Source organism: Triticum aestivum, chromosome 4B (genome assembly GCF_018294505.1).
Source record: "Triticum aestivum cultivar Chinese Spring chromosome 4B, IWGSC CS RefSeq v2.1, whole genome shotgun sequence".
NCBI classification, from domain to species: domain Eukaryota; kingdom Viridiplantae; phylum Streptophyta; class Magnoliopsida; order Poales; family Poaceae; genus Triticum; species Triticum aestivum.
Genome location: NC_057804.1, coordinates 349,479,887 through 349,492,041, shown reverse-complemented (window position 1 = coordinate 349,492,041; position 12,155 = coordinate 349,479,887). Strand labels below are relative to the sequence as shown.

Sequence of the window (12,155 nt, the reverse complement as noted above, 5' to 3'; positions counted from 1 at the left end):
CAAGTTAAAAAGAATAAGCTAATGGCTTCCATATTCTAGCAATATGTCATGGTTCAAACATCATGTAACAATGAGAGGAAAACAACTATGACAGGGCCTACTCATATTGTACCATAGCACTTAGTACTGTTCTCATATCAACTCTAAACAATAACATGCGTGGTTATAAAAATCTTGGAAATGAGAGGAACATATAGCAGTGATGACGTTATACTCATAATATCTATTCTAAAAATCATTAGATGCCAATTGCTCTCATATCAACTCTAACAATAACATGTGTGGTCATAAAAATCTAGGAAATGAGAGGAACATATAGCAATGATGTGGTTTAGACATACTATTTATTCTAAATTTTTAACAATCAACAGACAGTCGTATTCACAAGGTAAATATGAGATCAGATAGAACAATTACACAAGGATAGATTCCACCAGTATAGGCAGTCAATCTGTGCGTCGACCGCGTACACGATGCCATCATGCACTATAGCATCAGTCAGAAATGGAGGCTCAACAGAATTGATGATGAGCCATAACCATGTATGGGGACCGAATTCCAGATAGACTAATCCCATGTCAAACAAGGCAATGAGCTTGTAATCCATGTAGTCTTCTGATGGTGATTACGACCTTCAGCAAACAGAGGCTGCACCAAAAGCTTGATGCGTCTCGTGCACCGTAGGCAGGAGCCGCGAGGGTCGATGGCGGTGGTATCCAATGATGGAAGGGTGATCTCTCGCTGGGTGTAGATATCCACGAGATGCCATGGACTACCGGATTGGTGGATGAGGACGACCCAATTGTCCTTCATGCCTGCCCAGTAGTGGCCGCGCATGAAGGACAGGTAGACGGGTAGTGGTAACATGTCGAGGGGCACCATGGCAACCTTCGTAGGATCGTCAAGTCGGTGTTTGGGCCACCCGTGAGGATTGGGCATCAGCAAGCAGGGTGTCTTGAAAAGGGCCGGCCAGTTGCAGACGAGTAGACGGTACAAAGACATCAAGCATGCGGCCAGATGGACGGTGCTAAGCAGGTCCATACGATTACAGATCTACTCCCAGAGAATATCAGGGAGGGAATTCCAATCGCGGCTCTGCGCATCAGTCGGTTCTGCCATAGAGTTTTTAGGGCGCTGAGTGGTCGGGGTTTCGGTGCCTGCGAGCGAGCGAGAAAGTGGATTCGGGCAGGCGTGCGAAGAAGATGGCGTGTGTGGACGAGCAGTGAGCGGGGGATATGGTATGCACGAGCTACCAAGGAAGATGGCGCGGGTGGGCAAGCAGTGAGTGGGGGAAAATGGTGTGCGGCCGACGATGGGGAAGAGAGCAGGAAACAGAAGATAGGAGGAAGAAGAGGGAAAGACAGGGAAGAAATTGCATTAAATCTCATTTCTACTAGTACTACTACCAGGATATACCATCCTTCAGAGTGTAAATAGTTAAGATGATGACATGTGGGTCTACCTCAAGAGGTCCCATATGCACTACAAGAAATATGTCAACTTGTGACCACCACTATTGGTCACTGAAAGGTCATGGTTTTTCATTTGCGACCTTTTTGTGACCAAAAACAGAAGGTCAAAAGCTGGCGGTCGTAAACTGACTATAGCGACCTTTCTTCTGGAATGGTCGTAGACGTTTATGACCAAAATATGTCCACTGTGGCGTTTTGGTCACTAGCAACCTCCCCAGGCCACGTAGGCATCCAGCGTGGCAAGCTGATGTGGCACAAGATTCAGCCCGGTCCAATTCGGTTTTCTACATGGGCCTAGCCCAACAATTCGGCCTTTTTACTATATATTTTCTCTATTAATTTTCTCTAGCTACATGGGCCTGGCCCAACAATTTGGCCTTTTTATTTCATGGATCATGGCCTTTTTGTGATCTATTTTGTTTTTGGGCCTAAGCCTTTTTATTTACTTGGCCATCGCCTTTTCACAATTGATTCTTTTAGTAATTTTGTTCATTTTTCCTGAATTGTTTGATTTGTGGCCTTTTTAGGGCCCAAATAGTATATGTTTCATTTCCGACATATCAACAACAAAGTAACCAGTATTTTGGTCCAGAGAGCCCCAATCACACAATTTTTCATAAATGGCGACCAAAATGAGTATATTATATATATTACAATCATGCCATAGTTCACATCATCCAGGAATTTAGAACAACTACAAAAGTGCTGCTATGAAATACTATAACAGCCATTCACATCACCCAGGAACATATAATTAGCTACAAAGATGAAGCGTTCCCTTTTTCCAACTTCTTGAGCCTGGAGTTCCTGTAAAAGACAGGAAACGATCATTGTAATGGCTATGAATTCAGAATGAAAGCAATATCCTCAAACATACAACAGCTAGGAAAAGAATATTGAACAAAATAATAAACAAATACACAAGCAGCTAGGCGTCGATCCTAATGCCAGCAAGCTCTAAGAAGACTCCAAGAAATTGATGGCTCACAATACAATCATGCTTTTGACAACAAATACTACTAGAATTAAGGCGCAGAACATATTCTAAGCAGTGTTAACATCATGGCAGTAACAATTAACAATAGCTAGCAGTACATCAATCAAGCACAACAAAAGTACAACACCACACTTGGGATCTCGGAGCAAGAAAAAGATCATGTTGCTTAGGAGCTACCACAAATGATACTGATCAAGGGCAAAAACAAGTTGGTATGATATCATTCATTCATTCATTCTCATCACGATCATACATTGAATTCATTAAAGGTTACAGATTCATTTTTTGACATAGCATTGGAGAATCACAAGAATAGTATATGAACCAAAGTGTCTAGATAAGTAGATAACACATGGAGGTCACAATCACATAGCAAAGGAAGAGTGGGACAGACCGAGGACTTACCCTCTGGACAAATCAAAGACTTCACGCTTCCTCTTCCTTGGTGGACAAATCAATGACTTCACTTCCTCTTCCTCATGCACCAACAAGAAGACCATCTCAAACACCTTGGTGCCAACAAGAAACTGTACTCACATAGTGAATAGAACAAAAGAATAGAAAGCACACGTATATACTGAACAAAAGCAACAGCCAGGAATAGATGACTTAATAGTTCATGTTTGTTAACAAAACAAGTGTGGACATCTCACAGTGAGTTAACTATCTGATGACTTTAGTAAAACACATACTAGCATTTGGTGCTACAAGACACAACAGGAATCCAACTATCCCAACATCCCAACTTGGTAAATCCATGCTGCTAAAAGGCCAATCCTAATCGGGTTGGAACTGGACCTGGTTTTAAACATGTGAGCTACAACTATCGTAATACCATAGCCCAAAAAAACTACAGATCCATCAAACTACTATTTGTAGGTCTCGCATCAGTGGTGTCACAACGTACAGTCCACTTACAGTCATTTGGGAGAAAATTAAAGTGATAATTAGACGCCATTACAATTTGCTGGTAACTTGCAATCTACTTACAGCTACAATGATATCTTACAAGTTACAGTCTAAATACACAAAACTTAAGAACATGCTAATAAATAGACCAACCCCCACATTCCAATAATTCAAACACTAAGCAGTCAAATGTGTATGCGTGTGCATGTAAATGTACCAAGGTTATGCAAAACTATGGTGCATTCAAACTATGAGATCATTTGGTCCGCACATTTAGATCATTTAACACAGAGAAAAGAAAAATAATAGAGGACTGCATATGAATGTATGTGTTGTTTCCAGGATAAGTTGGCACATAGAATGCCACCAATCAGTATATACCACAAAATAGAGAATAGCTTGTAGCGTCCGAGACTAATCGCCATGAGGAACACAAATCATCCTCAGGAATTTGTAATGAACGCACATCAATCAAAACAAACATCAGCCAAAGATTCTACATATGAACAGACATAAGCAGGCACCACCATGCATATCAACGGCTAATAGCAGCACACTGGAATTCGATGACACACCACCATATGAACACTTTTAAAGGGACACAAAAAGAATGAACCTGGACACACACTGGCTTAGACCTTAGATACAGGGAATGGATGATCTAAAAAAGGGTACAAAAAGTAACTCACTCACAATAAATAAATAGGCTAGGATAACCCTAGTCAGGAATCCAGGAATTACATCAAAGCAAGTAAATTCAGCGTTTGATTGAACAGGCATAAAATCAGGAGGCACAATAGTCTTTCAATATCATACTAATGCTAGGTGGGCTAACTAGCGAGTGCACTCACTACTACACATTGCCAAGTGCTGCTGCACTAAGCAACCATGCAGACAAATTAAATTGTACGCCAGCTAGCACCCAGCAATTAACAATCAAACAAGACGACTGCTGCACATCCAGGCAAAACCAGCATCGGTGCAAAACCAGCATCAGGTACAAACCGTGCGCAAGTGCATTGACATCAGTTTCATTAAGTCAATCATATTCATTAGCAAGCTTACATAGGAAGCAACATGAATAATTCATAAGCATGTCATCTCATCGCCAGCAACATGAATAATTCAGGGCCTACTATGCAACACAAGGACATTTCCATTACACATAAGAAGCTGAACATAACACAGCGCATATGCTAAACTCATAAGCATGTCAGGTCTGCTTGCGGCCTAAACAGGTACCTGCAGGAGGCAGGGAGGAGGGAGCGGGCATGCAGATGGGACTTGGAGGGTCGTGTAGTCACGGGCGAGCTTGTAGTCCTTGTAAGGAAGTAGCCACCGCTGTCAGCCACCCTGACCCGGCCTAGATGCTGCCGAGCTTGTTCTTGCGGCCACTGCACCACCCACATCCTGAAAAACCAGACACACAACAAAAACGTCAGATCAGAGTCATATACAGTAACTGCATAGGCCTCATTAGAATAACTAGTAAACAGAGTCTGCTCATATACAGTAAGCAGAGCGCTAGAATTTGATCACATACTGGTCACATAGTGTCTTACATAAATTTAATAGTCCAGTAGTGCTGAAGTACAAACAAGGAGCCTGAATTATTTCGAGCAATGCTCCTAGATTATGTAGTGAACAAATATCTTGTTATTACAGCCTGCAGGCCACTATCTGTTTTCATTCCCAAATCTGATGCATGGTTTAATTTGCTGGGACATGAAACTGAACAAAACAATTTACTGGAACATGGGTATCTACTAATCATATCTAAATCAACATTTTGATAATAAACCCACTTCCCAACTGCTTGTCTACAGTTATTCTACGAGAGTTTGCTCGAAACTAGGCAATGCTATTGAAATAGCCCGAAGTACTGAACATTTAGTCAGTTCCAGGTTAGAATATATCATCTGCCTATCATTGCATTACTAGTGGAACTAGTAGAATAGCCTGAAGCAAACTTAACCAACATCCGCAGAAATAAATCCAGATCTTGTGGCTAACAACACTGTTTGTATACTACATAGAGTAGGAGAGACGGGATGCGCGTGGTTGTTACCCCTGTGGATGCAGTCGAAGGCGTCCTCAGTGACCACCTTGCAGGCGCCGACCTGCACACATACATTGGATCAGAGTCAGACACATTTCAACATACAGACATTGGATGGAAGAGGAGGGAGGAAGGGGCGCGTACGGCGCCGACCTTGAGGAAGCCGTCGATGGTGCGGTTGAGGAGCGGGTTCTCGAGGTTGATGGCCTCGATGCTGGAGCAGAGGTGAACGAGGACGACCGCAATGGGGCGGTGCCCTGGTCTCCTCCAGGTCACGCAAGAGAAGAGGGAGGAGGACGTCGACGTGGGATACCGGCCAGCCCCTCCTGCACCAACTCCGGGGACGCCGACGGCGACGAGTGCCGTGCGAGTATGTGGTCACGGCAGGGCACGCCACTATCCTGGCCGTGGACTGCCTGCCTATGGTCGCCAGGCCGGTGAGACGAGGCGCTGCGCGGCAAAATCCGAAATGAAAAGGGGGGCATGGCAGTGGGAACCGCGTCGAGGCGGGCGGGTGGGCGCACCTGGGACTCAGAGGCGGGGTCGAAGCCGACGAGCGCGAAGTGCACGCCCGCGAAGAGGCACTCATCGCGTTCGCCGGCGCCGGCACCGTCGTCCTCGCCGTCGTGCGGACGCATGGAGGGGGATCCGGGTCGGTGGGACGGGGCGGCGGGTAGGGTTCGAGGATTTGGGATTGGTTCGTTCGTCGGCGTGCGAGGGTGGGGGCGGTAGCAGTGTGGGAGAAGGGCAGCGAGGTCGCCGGCGGGGAAGCCCAGCGCCGCTGGAGATGAGGCCCGGCGGCAGCCACGGGATCGAGGAAGAGGGCAGAGGAAGTGGGTTGGGCTTGGGAGGGAGACGATGGAAGGGATGGGATCAGGGTGGGCGGCGATGATGATGTGGGAGAGGGGGCTGCTAGGGTTTGGGTTGGGTTGGGTTGAGAGGGGACCTGAGAGACGTTGGATCCGTCGGATGTGGACGATCCAGATCGACTAAGGGGGGGTGATCCGTGTGAAGAGCTCTGATTGGTTCAGAATTTTTTTGATTTAGAATAGTTTCTAAGTACTAAAACTAGGAGGGTTTTGTGAAGTAGCTATCAAAAGTATTTTGCAAAATGGCACAACTAAAATTTTGTATCAATTTAGACCATATTTTATGGATGATAGCCAGTTTGCATGGAATTTTTTATCTTTGTAGCTATTTTTAATCATTATTCGAGTGCCCAAAATGAGTTTTTTTGTGAAGGGCTTACCAAAAAATTGTCGCAAAATTGTACCAAATCAATTTTCTAAAATACTAGGACATATTTAAACCACAATTGACCAAATGGTTGGGTGTAAAAAGTTTTGATCCACCTCCCATGAAAAAGACAAATTCCCGCCGATTCAGCTGGAAGCAGGTCAAATTTGAACTATAGTTGCCTCGTAATTATCTCTTTATTTTTTCCAAAAAACATTTCTAGGTACATAAGTATCTTTTAATCAGAGAAACATCAAAAAAATTTCCAAGATTCAACCACTAGCTAGGAACGGTCAAGCCCGCTGTTTTAACCGCATTTTGAAACGGGCATAAAAAATTAAAAAAAATTAAAAAATTGGAAAACCTTTGCATTGTGTCATTATATGTGACCAAGTTTCCAGGAAAAATAATAAACTTGTAATACGGCAATTATTTTAAAAAAGTGTTCTCAGAAATGAGCTATCATGTGGAAGATTCTTGGCTTTCAAGCCAAATGATCAATCTTATGGCCACATTCATGGCATAGTTTGTTCAAATGACCTTATATCGTGCACAAGCGTGCATCTTGGAATGACAAACAATGTTGCCTAAGGAACTTTTCATTTTCTTTGGACGAAAAATTCATTTTCCATTTTCCGAGTGCCCGAAATGAGTTTTTTTGTGAAGGACCTACCATATATTTGTTGCAAAATTGTACCAAATCAATTTTCTAAAATACTAGGATATATTTAAACCACAATTGACAAAATGGTTGGGTGTAAAAAGTTTTGATCCACCTCTCATGAAAAAGACAAATTCCCGCCGATTCAGTTGGAAGCGGGTCAAATTTGAACTACAGATGCCTCGTAGTTATCTCTTTATTTTTTCCAAAAATCATTTCTAGGTACATAAGTATTTATTTAATTAGAGAAACATCAAAAAAATTCCAAGATTCAACCACTAACTAGGAACGGTCAAGCCCGCCGTTTTGACCGCATTTTGAAACGGGCATAAAAAATTCAAAAAATTGGAAAACCTTCGCATTGTGTCATTATATGTGGCCAAGTTTCCAGGAAAAATAATAAACTTGTAATACAGTAATTATTTTAAAAAAGTGTTCTCAGAAATGAGCTATCATGTGTGAAGATTCAATTGCTTTCAAGCCAAATGATCAATCTTATGGCCACATTCATGGCATAGTTTGTTCAAATGACCTCATATCGTGCACAACGGTGCATCTTGGTATGACAAACAATGTTGCTAAGGAACTTTTCATTTTCTTTGGACGAAAAAAATTCATTTTCCATTTTTTGAGTGCCTGAAATGAGTTTTTTTTGTGAAGGACCTACCTTATATTTGTTGCAAAATTGTACCAAATCAATTTTCTAAAATACTAGGACATATTTAAACCACAATTGACCAAATGGTTGGGTGTAAAAAGTTTTGATCCACCTCTCATGAAAAAGACAAATTCCCGCCAATTCAGTTGGAAGCGGGTCAAATTTGAACTATAGTTGCCTCGTAGTTATCTCTTTATTTTTTCCAAAAATCGTTTCTAGGTACATAAGTATCTATTTAATCAAAGGAACATCAAAAAATTTCCAAGATTCAACCACTAGTTAGGAACGGTCAGGCCCGCCGTTTTGACCGCATTTTGAAACGGGCATAAAAAAATATAAAAAAATTGGAAAACCTTCGCATTGTGTCATTATATGTGGCCAAGTTTCCAGGAAAAATAATAAACTTGTAATACGGTAATTATTTTAAAAAAGTGTTCTCAGAAATGAGCTATCATGTGTGAAGATTCATGGCTTTCAAGCCAAATGATCAATATTATGGCCACATTCATGGCATAGTTTGTTCAAATGACCTCATATCGTGCACAACGGTGCATCTTGTAATGACAAACAATGTTGCCTAAGGAACTTTTCATTTTCTTTGGACAAAAAATTCATTTTCCATTTTTTCGAGTGCCCCAAATGAGTTTTTTTGTGAAGGACCTACCATATATTTGTTGCAAAATTGGACCTAATCAATTTTATAAAATACTAGGCCATATATAATGCACAATTGACAAAATGGTTGGGTGTCAAAAGTTTTTATCCACCTCTGGTGAAAAAGACAAATTCCCGTCGATTCAGTTGGAAGCGGGTCAAATTTGAACTGCAGGTGCCTCATAGTTTGCTCTTTATTTTTTCCAAAAATCATTTCTAGGTAAATAAGTATCTATTTAGTCAGAAATACATGGTTTGATGGCGAGACATCAAGGTTTGGACGGTGGCCGAGGGCCCCAACTCTAGAGCGCATACGCTCGCATGCCGCCGCGTGGTCACCGCATGACCGTGGCGTTGCCATGCGTTCTGGGCGGCCTAGGCATGTCTAGTGGGTTGGGCACTCTCCAGGTAGGTGCTAGGAAGAAAATTATAACATAAGATTCTCATGAGGAGACCGAACTATGCTCAAACTTGAATTAGCAGCCAAGTGTTTGATTAGCGGTACGGGAAATGCACATGGCCATTAGGCGTGAGTTTTGGCTGAGGATGATCATATACTAAGAAGAATGTCTTCACAAATTTTTAGGGAAATCAAGAATATATAAATAACACTTCCTTCACAAAGTGCTGCTCTGAACAGAATAGGAAAATGAATATTGTTGAGTTATTCTTGAACTAGGCAAGGAAGGTTTTTGACATATTTGATGAAGATATGATCCAAACAATTTATGAGAATTTTTTGTGAATTTTTGGAATAACAGAAATATAGGTTGCTTCACAACCTAGGGCAAAAATTGACACATGGACATGACACATAGGCAAAACTGATGAGATGGTGCCTAGTCATCACAACCCACCACAATCTACAAGGCAATGACCATCTATATTGGTCGTTAACAACTAGAAATAAGGCAGCGGACCAGCACTGTTTGCTTTGTGACCATTTTGTGTAAGGAAATTACGACCTTTCTGACCAAAATGGTGGCAATGGTTTAGGGTTTGGAGCCCCCTGAATAGCTTTTGACCAATTGGTCTCAAATGGTCATAGATCTATGACCAATTCTTCCAGGGTCACTGACAGAAGGTCACTAGTTGACATATTTCTTGTAGTGATGCCAGTTAATGGAAGAGAGAGGTGCGTGGGCGTATTTGCGGAAGCATGCTCCACTGGCAAACATGATGGCAGTACTGGGTAAGGCTGATTTATCTTATTAATTAAGTGTCCCATCTGTTGCAGCATGTATTGTCACTTCACTATGAAGACTAGTTGAATAGTTCTCTCTGTACGAGATGGGGAATAATGGATCGTCAAGACTTCCTATCTACAGTATCCCTATGCCTCTACTCTCATCCTGTCCAACAAGATGAAACATTGGCCAAGGCACTCGGCGCCAATAATGTATGAGTACTAGTAGTATTTTGTGTCAAATTTTGACCATCTATTTAACTAATAAAATGTTAATGCATTTCACCAAAAAATCATATCAATGCATTCATATTTGAACATAGTTTTTAATGGTATAGTTTTTTATGACATGCATTGACACTTTATTAGTTAAATTTATGGTCAAAATTACGAAGGGGACATTAAACCAGGACGGAGCTTTATATACAAGTCAATAAAAAATCATGAACCAAGGTAGTACTAGTAAATGATGAGTGCCCGAAGATTTTTTTTCTGAAAGTACTCAATAATGGGCTTGTTTTCCTCAATAAAATTGTGTTTACAAACGTATCAATTGGAATGCATGCGTGAGGAACAAATGACCAGAACTTTTACATGCATTGGTTAGTTTTCTCTTAATTCTTGCATGCAATGTTTTAATGAAGCTTGAAATATGAACATGTCAATGGGAGGGAGTAAAAGCCTCATGCATGCATGCATGCATACATGCATAATGCAACACTCACACGTGAAAATGCACACACGCGACACTCATGCATCCATGCGGCACATAGCACACGACGCAACACACACGCTCATGCTCAAGTGCTCAACCTACTGCATCTGTCCCTGAAAGACTGTACATATAGAGATTTACACATTGACCATGAGGAACCGGAACTTCATGGCATAATTAATGCTCAAAAGTAGTAGACTTATGTGTGCATGCGGCCATTGAGAGAAGAAGATTAAATAAAGGTTGTTGCATGATGTAATTAAGGATAGACAAGTAGCCCATAGCTAGAGCACAAGTTGGTGCATGATGACCCACAAGTATAGGGGATCTATCGTAGTCCTTTCGATAAGTCAGAGTGTCGAACCTAACGAGGAGCAGAAGGAAATGACAATCGGTTTTTAGTAAGGTATTCTCTGCAAGCACTGAAATTATCGGTAATAGATAGTTTTGCGATAAGGTAATTCATAATAGGTAACAATTAACAAAAGTAAACAAGGTGCGACAAGGTGGCCCAATCCTTTTTGTAGCAAAGGACAAGGCTGGAAAAACTCTTATATAAAGCAAAGTGCTCCCGAGGACACATGGGAATTACTGTCAAGCTAGTTTTCATCATGCTCACATGATTCACGTTCGTTACTTTGATAATTTGATATGTGGGTGGGCCGGTGCTTGGGTACTGCCCTTCCTTGGACAAGCATCCCACTTATGATTAACCCCTCTCGCAAGCATCCGCAACTACGAAAGTAGAATTAAGGTAAACCAAACCATAGTATGAAACATATGGGTCCAAATCAGCCCCTTACGAAGCAACGCATAAACTAGGGTTTAAGCTTCTGTCACTCTAGAAACCCATCATCTACTTATTACTTCCCAATGCCTTCCCCTAGGCCCTAATCATGGTGAAGTGTCATGTAGTCGACGTTCACATAACACCACTAGAGGAGAGACAACATACATCTTATCAAAATATTGAACGAATACGTTCGCAGAGATCGATTGTATTTAAATTGTAGCCTTCATTTCTCGATTGTATTTCGACATATTGAAATGGTATTTCTTCTGTTCTAGTGTCCTCATGAATATTTATTTATGTTTATTATGGTATTGAATTTCTAACTCACAAAAAGTATTGAATTTGTTAATATTTTTTGAACTCATGAATATTTTTAAATTTCATGGGCACTTTTTGAATTCATGAATATTTTTATGATATGTTTTCAAATATTTTCAAATAACAAATTTGATGATATTTTCAAATAACAAATTTGATGATATTTTTTCATATTCATAAATATTTTCAAATAACAAATTTGATCATATTTTTTCACATTCATAAATGTTTTCAAATTTGATCGTCATTTTCTAAAAAAATATTAGACGCAACTAAAAATAATAATTATTTTTTTACTTATGGCGCACCCCTCAATGGTGCGCCATTGCTATGGATATACTTATGGCGCACCCTTGGGTGGTGCACCATTGCTAACCTTCCCCCCTCTATCCCTTTCCCCCTCGCCCCCTGCGCCAGATCCCCCTCCATCTCGATCGCTATCCGCCCTCGCCAGAACCCCCTCGCCACCGCCGACCCCCCGCACCCTCCCCCTCTCC

At 41.4% G+C, this 12,155-nt stretch overlaps 1 non-coding gene across 1 annotated transcript; it reads right to left on the bottom strand.

Annotated features, from left to right (window-relative positions):
* Nucleotides 1-3,699: 3,699 nt before the first annotated feature.
* Nucleotides 3,700-3,833, bottom strand: LOC123095412 (small nucleolar RNA snoR80). Its single transcript, XR_006446253.1, has one exon. It is a non-coding gene; the product is annotated as a small nucleolar RNA snoR80 (small nucleolar RNA).
* Nucleotides 3,834-12,155: the final 8,322 nt, after the last annotated feature.